Source organism: Octodon degus, unplaced genomic scaffold (genome assembly GCF_000260255.1).
Source record: "Octodon degus isolate 3935 unplaced genomic scaffold, OctDeg1.0 scaffold00001, whole genome shotgun sequence".
Taxonomy (NCBI): Eukaryota; Metazoa; Chordata; class Mammalia; order Rodentia; family Octodontidae; genus Octodon; species Octodon degus.
In genome coordinates this window covers 7,772,181-7,781,950 of record NW_004524577.1, presented here as the reverse complement: position 1 = coordinate 7,781,950, position 9,770 = coordinate 7,772,181, and the positions used below count along the sequence as shown (strand labels likewise).

General features: G+C 42.9%; 1 long non-coding RNA gene across 1 annotated transcript in view; it reads right to left on the bottom strand.

Moving 5' to 3' along the window:
• LOC111815112 overlaps positions 1-9,569 on the bottom strand; it is a 10,489-nt gene extending 920 nt beyond the window's left edge. Inside the window, exons 1-2 of the long non-coding RNA XR_002819904.1 lie at positions 9,211-9,569; positions 8,119-8,126 (exon numbers count right to left, since the gene is read on the bottom strand). This is a non-coding gene — a long non-coding RNA (uncharacterized LOC111815112). The remainder of the gene's footprint in view (positions 1-8,118; positions 8,127-9,210) is intronic.
• Between the last annotated feature and the right edge of the window lie 201 nt (positions 9,570-9,770).

Genomic DNA, 9,770 nt, shown 5'->3' with positions numbered 1-9,770 from the left:
AAAAAAAAAAAAAAAAAATCCTTTCAGAATAGCTCGTATAGAAGATTTTGAACAGTCCCTAGCAGGTGATACATGTGAAGTAAAAGACACACCAGCTATCCTGATCTGATCATTATACTTCATGTACATGTTTTAAAACATCATGTTAGGGCTGAAGAGATAGCTCAGCAGCATAAGCAACTGCCTGCAAAGTACACGGTCCTGAGTTTGATCCCCAATAACAAAAACAAAATAAAACATATTAGCTGGGCATGGTGACACATACCTGTAACCCAGCACTCAAGGAAGAAAAATCCTGCAAGCTCAAGGCCAGCCTGCACTACAAAGTGAGACTCTGACTACAAAATAAATAAATCAGGGGCTGGAGAGATAGCTCAGAAGGATAAGCAGCTACCTAGCAAGCACAGGGACCCAAGTTCAATCCCCGGCCCCACATGCCTTGCAGTCTCAGCTCCAGATGCCCGGGTGCACCATCTGGGCTCCATCAGTGGCCACCTTGTAGTCCCCAAACCGGGTGTGGTGGTACACACTTGTAATCTCAGCACTCAGGAGGTTGAGCCAGGAGGATCTCTGCAAGTTCAAAACCAGCCTGGGAGCTACAAAAGTGAGCACAAGGCCACTCGAGCTGCATAGCGAGAGCCTGTTTAAAAAAAAAAAATACTACACTCCACAAATAGTTACAATACATAGATAATTGTGTGTCAATTAAAAATAAAAGCATAAGGGGCCGAGGAGATGGTTCAGTGGAATAAGTGCTTTCCTGGCAAGCTCAAAGGCCTGAGTTCAATCCCCGGTTCCGCAGGGGAAAAAAAAAAAACAAAGCAGCAGACTAAGCACCTGCTTTGGCAAGCGCAGGAACCAGGGTTCGATCCCTGGACCCCATGCCATGCCAGCGCCACCCCTGTCCCTGGGGCACCTTAAGCCAGTGAGAGAGTCTGGGAGTTGTGGCGCACCCCTGTATTTCAGCTGAAAACAGGAGGATCACCAGGAGTCCAATGTGTGCAGTGAGACCCTGTACCAAATACACAAATGTAAGGAAAAAAAAAAAGCATAAGGGGCTGGGGAGATAGCTCAGAGGTCTAAGCACCTGCCTGTGAAGCACAAGGACCTGGGTTCAGTCCCTGGTGTGGTGGCACACACCTGTAATCCCAGTGCTGGAAAGGCTGAGACAGGATGACCACTATGAGTCTGAGCTGCATGGTGAGACCCTGTACCAAATAAATAAATAGTAATTTTTTTTTTTAAATAGAAGCATAGGCCAGGGAAATAGCTCGGTAAAATAAGTGCTTGCCTGGCAAGTGCAAGGGCCTGAGTTCAATCCCTGGTTCTGCAAAAAAAAAAAAAAAAAAAAAGCTTAAGCCAGGCCAGGCATGGTGCAAACATCTGTGATCCTGGCACATGGGGAGGCTAAGCCAAGAGAAATTTAGCAAATTAATGAGTCCCTGTCTCAAAAGAATTAAAAAAAAAAAAAAAAAAAAGGCTGGGGCTGTAGATCAATGTGAAGGTCTTGGGTTCAAGTCCCAGGACTGGAGGAAGGGAGCATATCTATGAATGATGGTCCATACCTGTAATTCCAGCAGAGGCAGGAGGATGGCAAGTTTGAGGTCTTCTTGGGTTACATAGCAAGTTTAAGGCCAGCCTGAACTAGTGATATAGGGGAATGAAACTCCCAACCTGAAGGATACTTGGGATGAATTAATGTTCTGAAAACTGAAGAATGAATTTCAGGAACAATGGAGGTTAATAGCAGAATACATTTATTGGGGGAAAGAAAATTCTGTCTGAGAGGGGGACAGAAGGAGACCTGAGTGGGTTGCCTCAGAATCTGTCTTTTCCAGGTATTTTTATTTTTTATGTTTTTGGCGGAACTGGGGATTGAACTCAGGCCCTTGTGCTTTCCAGGCAGGTGCTTATTCTACTGATCTATCTCTCCGGTCCTCCTGGTATTTTTATAAAGAAAGCATGAGGAGAGGTGAATCTAAGGTAGAAAAACATGGGAACTCTCACTCATGTGGGACAAAACTATGGTTAACCAGTAAGATTACAATCACAATTGCTCAGGTAAAATGGACTAAATCCAGGACCAAATGGAGAAGCGAGTCACACAGCAAATGGGCATGAATATAGAACAGGGGCTTTTCCTGTAGGCACTTGAGTTAGTGGCTCTTCCTGGCTTGTCACGGGGATTATCAATCCTGGATGCTCATCTTTCGGGAATATGCATTTGCTTACTCTTTTATCCTGAGGTCTGGCCCAAGTGGGAGTATCCGTCTCTTCCAAAGTTGCAAGGTCATGTTGTCTTCTGTACTGCCTCCTCTGAGGGCCTAGCCCTGACTACCTATAATATTTCTAACTCAGCTGCCTACAACAATAACAAGATGCTGTCTCCCCTGACGACACATAATTAAACATACACATATGGATATATATTTCTTTAAGAATTAGAAGCCATGGGGCTGGTGAGATGGCTCAGTGGTCTAAAGCACCTACTTAGAACAAGCTTAGCAAAGCACAGGGACCACGGTTCGATCCCCCAGCACCACATGCCAGCCAGCCCCGCCCCCTGGTGGGCTGAGCTGGCCACATACACACATACACACAAATAAATAAATAAATAAATAGAATTAGAAGCCAGGTTGCCTCTGACCAAGGAGGTAGGGACTGACTGGAAAGAGGAGTTGAGCAAGCCCCTGGCATGCTGGAGGTGGCCCGGATGTAAATAACTCATAGAGAGCCCTTTCCAGTCCTTGTTGAGACCCAGGATCTATAATTCCATGGAAAAGTTACTGGCATTCTAGTGGGTTAATTCCAATCTACCACTTCCAGTGCAATCCACAGCAAGAATAAAGACACCAAGGCATATGTGTAGTTGTGGGGAGACAAGGTGTCCTAAGTCCAGCTAGGGTGATGGCTTTCCCAACAAAGGCCTTGACCCAGGGCTGCACCTGGGTCTTATTAATCTGTGACCATGAGGACGATGGGAAGCAGGTGAGTGTTGTGAGCTGGGCCAGGTAGGAGGCCCAGACCTGAAGTCATCTGTGCAATATGAAGAGAGAAAGATATGCAGAAAGGGTAATCTGCATGAGCTGTGTGGCATTTTGGGGCTGGTGCTTCAGCTCTTGACGTGTAAACTTTTATGCTCAGGGAAGTCACAGCCTCTTACCACGAGGCTCAATCCCAGTGATAGCGTGAGGCACAGCTCCCCAACCTGCCTTCACTTGACTCACACATTTTATTTGGGAGCTATGGGGGGCAGGGAGACACTGCCCTGCCATCTCTGGTATCAGGAATCGAACTCAGGACTGTTGTAACTCAAAAATGAGGCAGGCTTGAAAAGAAAAGAAGCGCTTTGTTTTAGCTGGTACCCAGCAGCAGACACCCGGCAAGATGCTGAGGTGCACGCCGGGAGGATGAGGGGAATGGGTATTTAAGCCAATAAACCACAAAAGCTGATGTCAAGGGCTCATCTAGGGGCTGCAGTTGAAAAATTACCTGTTTCTAATGAACAGTAATAGGTGCAGTGGTGGGGACAGTTTGTAGCTGGGAACGAGGGCAAGAACAGGGCATTGGGCCGGAACTAGATTCAGTGTGCACAAAGGACAGCGTGAGAAAGGCCCAACTGCAGGTTCTCAAGTAGAGAAAGGGCACAGTGGAAAGTTACAGCATTTAGGATGGCGCCTACAGAACAAGATGGTGGCGCATATGTCAGGTAATAACAGTTAATAAAGTTACAGTGGAAGCATACAGAGTTACAAAGTTGGAATCAATTGCACAGGTTATAACATTCCCCACTGGTGTTTGTGCCCGAGTCAAATCACTGACTCGCCAGGGTTATAACTTAGCTTGCATATATTCAGTTAAACAGTTTATTAAACAAGGCCCAATGAGTAGGACTAGAAGGAATATAATCATAGGTCTAATTAATGTAGTTTTTACATTATTTATAGTAGCTCAGTTGTTTAATATGGCCCTCAATGAGTTTTCTCTGCTCCGCATTGAGCAGGGCCATGGCTGTTGAAGTGGCACTGCACTAAGAGCCTCTGTCACATGTAAATCTCTCAAGTTTTATATACTCATGGCCCTTTGAGGTGATGTTATATCAAATTATTTTGACATGGGTCACCACTGCTAATCTATTCCAACAGCAAGGAACATTAGTTAACAACAGAGTCTGAGCAGGTGGTTTTTAGAACTCTAGCTGGGAGAACAGACAGTATTTTCCATGTCCCCACTGGATTTTGTGTCACCTCTTGGGCTGTAATATCAGCCAGGGAGTTTCATCTTTTGTCTTGAGGTGTGGCCTACAGTGGGGAGCATCTGCCTCTCTCAAACTGTGGTCACCTTGATTTTCAATTCTGTCTCTTCAAGGGCCCAGCACTATCCAGCTGTTCACAAGACCCCCATCTAACTTGGCTGTTCGCAGCATTTTCCCTCTGAAGAAGTAACCCGAACTGCTGTGAAGCGTTTGTGGGCGATGACCATTCTGGCTTTTTTAAGCTGAAAAAGAGTCGTAGCTGTTGTCCGGCAGTCAGAGATACTCTCCAGAGGTTTTTACCCAAAGACCCTCAGTAGACACCAAGTAATTTTTCTTGGTAGGTGGAATAACTTTAAATCTGGAGGAGGCAAAGCCAAAGAAACAAACAAATAATAACATCAACAGGATACAGTAATCACTTAGTAGATCTGGAATGCAATAACCTTTTAAAGTTTGTAATTGTAAAAACACTAGTCAGAACATTTTGTAGATCTATTAACAGGGATCTCTTAAATGTGAGGTTTAATCTCTTTATTTTTTTTATGGCCACTGGGTATTGTCTCATACTGGCCTGTTTTTGTGTTTCATCAACTTTTACATGAATTGTCAGACCTAGGGAAAGCACTGAGTACTCTCCAGTTTGCAAGTGGAAAGTTTTACGGGCCCTTTTTTATATTGGCAGTTTACATGGGTTCCCTCAGGCTGAGAGGGAAGACACATGACTACCTCAATTTGATTTTATCATAAGCACTTTTTTTTTTTTAATGTGAAGGTAACTTCCCCTGCAGTGGGCTTTTCTGACATAGGATTAGGCTGACAGAGGAAGCATCTTTGAGGGCAATCAGCCCTGCCCAAGGAACGTGATGATAGCTTCCTTTATAATGAGGCAGGAAACCCAGAGAAGACTCAGCTCACCTGGGCTGTAGGAGATGGACAGTTAAGGCCTTATCAAGTCTCTATAGACAAAATCTGTATGATTACCTGGGTTTTGGTATCCTTTAAGAAAGAACAAATTTTCTGAAAATTACAGCATGTATAATCAAAGCACAAGCATTTGAGCTAACAGATAAATGTATACATTTTGAGGCTAGCATTCGTAACCCACTTGTTTTTAGACCCCTTTACTTTTGGAGTCTGACAGTTTGCTATAAGTCCTTCTAGTTCTATTTATAGTTATCTCTAAATTTTGAGAACATATGAAAACCAGATTAATACCTTATTTTTACTGTTAATGTTTTTAAGTAATTTAAGTACAGTTTGGCATGTTTTTCTAGTTACACCTGTGTTTACTATCAGCATGAAATACCTGAGTTACATCAAAAATCAACCAGGCTAACTTAATACACTTATGAAATACACAGTATTCAACCAAATTAAACCAATGACCCATTGAGTTTTGGACATGGCCCCTATTATAATCAAGGGGCACTATAGAGGGATTTATCCTTTTACACTGTGGCTCTGCGGTTTGCGTTTTAAAGTCAAGGACTGGCTCTATCTAGAGGCCCAAAGCTATTGGACACTGTGTAGCCAGTGTCTCTAGAATTTTTACACTGACAGGATGTTATCTGTCCTTGGGAACCTGTTTTAACTAGTGAAATACCTTTTTAAGTCTTACACATGAATAACAATATATTACATTTGTAAAAACTAGTCTTAGCATCCTCTTGATTAGTAAGCAACCTCAACTATGTTGTAGTATCTCATTTACAGCTGAAGCAATGTATCTTCTAAAGTCTGTTTCTATTGAGGTAGGATGACTGGAAGGAGAATCAGGGTTAGAGAAAGACAAAAAGATCTGTGTCAATATCCAGCAATGGGCTGGGGTTTTTTGTAGTCATGATTGCTCAGGGCTCCTCCATGGAGATGACAGGTAGAGATGACAGTCTGGCCAGAGGGAGGAGGCAGGCCCAGTGTCCTTTAGTCCTACTGGACCATCAGGGAAAGCTGAGTCTGAGCCCTGGGGCCTCCGCCTCAGAGTGCAGTCTTACTTTTAGTGGCTGCCTGGGCGGTCAGGGCATGGCTTGTGGGCCTCTTAAAGCAGTCCCTCTTACAATGGCCTGGCTTTCGACAGCAGTAGTACATGAACCTCATTGTTGTTGAGCTCCTCTTGGAGCCCAGAGAATCAAACTTAGGGTCTGTTTTGAGGCCACAACAAAGGCAGTCGTTTTGGTCTCTTTGTTGTTGTTGTTTTTCCTGGTTCTCTCCCAGTTTCGATCAAAGGACATTGTTTCTTAGTGTCCCATAAAGTATCAAGTGAGTTGTCGGGAGCAAAAGCTATCTTTTGTAGTTTTTTTTTTTTTTTTTTTTTTTTTTATATCTGAAGCTGACTGAGTAATGAATTTATCTGCAAGAATAGTCTGTCCTCCTACTGAATTAGCATCTCAAGGAGTACGCTTTACCAGTTTTTTATTAAACATTTTAAGAGATCAGAGTGGTGTTTATCTTTGTCCTGGTAAATAGCTGAAATTTAATAACTGAAGACTTGGTCTTAGTTTTTTAGACTTCCAAGAATACATACTAGAAAATATATTTTATTACAATCTCCTGTCTGGCTATTAGGCCAGCAGGGGTCTGACTGCTTGGGCTCCAGTGGGAACAGGTAGTTCCTGTTACAGCTCAACCAAGATAGACTGGCTGTCCATCTTCTGGTTGTTTAGAATTAACAATATGACATTTATTTTCAAATGGAACATCAGCTTATAATGTTGCCTGCCTTTTTAGAGAAGTCAAAGCTTGGTTTAAGATTAACATTACATCTTTTAAATCTAATTTATAAGTCTGAATAAATCTTTTAAAGACATCAATGTACTTATCAGGGTCATCTAAAGACTTTTAAGATCTGACATTTTCTGTTTTAGGTCACAGAGAAAAAGGCACATAAACTCTGGAAGTTCTAAACTTAAATTGTTTTTTACTTTTCAAAGATATTATCCCTGTGTAAACTCAGCTACGGATGAGTGTAGCCTTGGAAGGGCTTGGATTACAGCTATTTTAGAAGCCCGCCCTTTTGAAATACAAATAGGGGAAACCTTATGTTCAGCAATGATGGGTGAGGTTATGATTGTGGATCTCTTGTCCTTGGGCTCCCAAGGTCAGGAAGCCGCAGCCTTGGGCATCCGAGCTGCCAGGTTCTCCTGTAGCCCACACCTACATTTTAATGCTAGAATGACTTTTTTAAGGCAAACAAAATCTGAACAAAAGACTACTAGTCTGGTGACAGGAGTCTTAAGAAGGAAACATAACCATTACATAAAAAGGTCAATTTATCTAATCACTTAGGTAAATATTTTTAGCACCTAAACAAGATTTAATCTTGAAGCTCACAGGTGAAACTTATTATCATTTAGCATCACATTTTATATATTGGTAAGAATACAATACAGCTGGCAAACATCTTATTTTCAGCTAACACGTAAAGCAGATATAAGTTTTTTTGATAACCACTATGGCAAGCTGTCTCAGCCTTGTTTCTGAAAGAGTGACTCATTAACTTATTTTACTGAAAAGCTCAGGTAAAATTCCTAGTTTACTAGCAGAGAGAAAAAGTGTAATAGGTAAGTGGAGAGCTTTTAGTGGTCAGAAGCCAGTTTCCACCAAGGAACCTTTGGGTTTGGCGCCTTAACCCCTTAGGTATTCTCAGTTTCTCTTGGCTCACACAACCAGAAATGTCTCCAGAAAATCCAGCAGTTTCCCTGGTCAACATTCCATCAGCCATAGGCTTCAATGGGGATTTACCAAAGAATGGCTGGGGAGGTCTGTCCTCTGCTTTAAAGAGGGGCAGCTGCTCTAAGAGCATTTACTAGCTGGCAGAGTAACCACTGTTTGTCCAAGTTCTATAAGGGATAGCTAAAAGCCTGAACAAGATTACCTAAGCATCTTACAGCAAATGTTTTATAAAATTTATAACTCATTTTTTACCCATTTAAATGATAGCTAAACTTAGGAGGAAAGGTCAAGTTTTTTCAATGACTTCCCTGTCTTCAGCATGAACAAATTCATTTTCAAAGGCTTTACCTAGCTGGAACAGAGTTTTTCAAATTTTACATGCCTCTAAAAAGGAAAGTGCAAAGAGGTAGGAAAATTAGGAGTAAAGTCAAAGCAAGGAAACTGAAACAGAGCAGGTCTGACTTTCCCTCTAGCATGTAGAGGGGGATCAGAACCAGTCCATCCCAGTGAAACCTGTCCTCCAAGTCTTTAAGAACAGATGCCGACCTAATGTCATTTAACTGGCAGAAGGAGTCCCGTTTTTTATATACAGACATGTAGGTTTTCTAAGTCCAAGCTGGTCCAAAGTCCCATTTTGCAGAAGTTTACATAAAATCCACTAGGAAGCTTATTAACCTTACCCTCTCTAATGCTATTGTCTATAATCAAGCAAGGAATACCAGTACATTTAGCAACTAGTTCTAATGCAACATATACAAGTACAAAAATAGTCATAAAATGTCCCATTAAAGAAATATTATAACCTTATAACATTTTCATGTTTTAGCTTAGATTTGCCAACATATTTTGACCAATATCTTAACTGCATAATGAATTTATCTGTGTACCGGCTGGCAGGTGGAACAAGCAGGTTCTGATGGTGATGGTTGGGGGTCACAGCCACTTGTTATCAGTTGGAACTGCCAGCACGAACAGGTGGAATTGGCCAGTTGTCCAGGAACAGTGTCTGGAACAGCAAGCCTTGAGTCATTTCAGGGGTTATGGACAAGATCAATCCAAGCCTCAATGTAAGGGGCCTGGTTAGGGTGTCCCAGATTTCTGAAGGCAGGTCCAGGAAGGGGGGGTTCAGCAACGGACGGTGGAGGATGTGGGCTCCAAGTCCTTCAGGGGGCCAGGAGGGGGATCCCGAGAGGATGATAGGGAGATGGACGGGGGAGGAGAGGGGATTTCTTTGGAGGAGCTAAGGGGGCTAAGGGGGGCAAGGGAGGGGCCATAGGGTGCTCCACGGCCTTGATAACTTTCTTGATCCAGGTGGGTGGATCCTAGATGAGGTCAATCCAGACTTGTGTGTAGATGATCTGATCTGGATGGACAGGTGGGTCAAAAATGACTCAGCAAACGGCCTGAGCTGTGGAGAGAACAAAAGTGCCTTCGGGAGGCCAAGAGACATTAAAGGAGGGCTATTCAAGTTCACAAAAAGCCCACAATTTGCCAGGAAAGACAGGTTCTCCGAATCCTTTGGCTTGTTCTCTGAAATCTTTAAAATAGTTAAGAACCAAGGTTAGGGGTGTTAGTGACACAGAAGACATTTGTCCCATGATAGTCAGGGACGGACCAAGAAGGACAGACAAACACAAATAGACCGCACAAAACAAAGACAAATGACAATCGCAAGCTTCTGCAACTGAACCAAAGTTGCCAGAGTATGGTCTGCTTTACCAAAAGGTTTCATAAAATGAAACCTTGAAACCAAAAAGCAGAACCCAGATAAACGGAGGGCGTCCCACTCCATTGCGGAAGGGACACCAGGCCCGTCCACCCAAAACAAATGTGCACCAAATTCAAA